Genomic DNA, 945 nt, shown 5'->3' on the forward strand with positions numbered 1-945 from the left:
TTCAGCCACTGCTTAATTGCCTGACCTTTAAAAACTACTACCTTATTCCTTCCCCTTCCCAAAGTCTTAGTCTCCTTTCAGAACTCCAGGTTAAGGACTATAGATTAAGAATCGACTGTATGTTTTCAGGTTTATTTGCTGAGACTCTGTAGGAAGTTGGAGTTAATATCAATATATACTGCTTGATATAGAAAAAATTCTCCTTTACACTAAAATTGACTTGCCTAATTAAGATATGTTTATGGTTTCTGAAAGTAAATAAAAGCAAAATTTTTCCTCTGGTGTCTAATATACTACAACGTAACAACTGTTTATCCGGTGACTGCTTACCTTAGGCTCATCCCTGTGCTAGGTGTGTATATATTTGATCTTCTCCTGGTGTGAACGTCCATTTACCTATCACATAATTCATATTTACAAAGTGATGTTTGGATTCTTCAGGCACATTACTGCCAGGAGTGCCAATAAAGGAGTCATAGTGTGCCCTAATATCCCTGATTAGATTTGTGTCAGTGTCTGCAGAGGTTGTATCCACAGATGGAACAATGGACTGTACCGTTAAATTAGCACAGTTTCATAGCATTGCCTGGCAGATGCTCACACTTAATCCAGGAGGTTATTCGACCCTATCCAATATGATTACTCTATAAATATTTGCCCAAGCTCAGCACCAGCCGTTATATCACTAATCACGCACAGGTTTGTCATAGCGAATACCCCCAGTGTCAGCAATTTGAAAAACAAAGCTAATTAGTTTTGATTTAGGGACAGGAAGACTTATTACGTTGAAAGCGAACAGTTCGCATAGTATAGTGTCTAGAGCACGTATGAATATGAAGGAGACTTACTGTTGTTTGCGTAGGATTTTAAGAAGAATGGAAAGTCTGCTAGGCTAAGAATGCAGGTAATGTGATAACCAGTGGCAGCAACCAATGATGCTTAGGG

Source organism: Elephas maximus, chromosome 4, assembly GCF_024166365.1.
Source record: "Elephas maximus indicus isolate mEleMax1 chromosome 4, mEleMax1 primary haplotype, whole genome shotgun sequence".
Taxonomy (NCBI): domain Eukaryota; kingdom Metazoa; phylum Chordata; class Mammalia; order Proboscidea; family Elephantidae; genus Elephas; species Elephas maximus.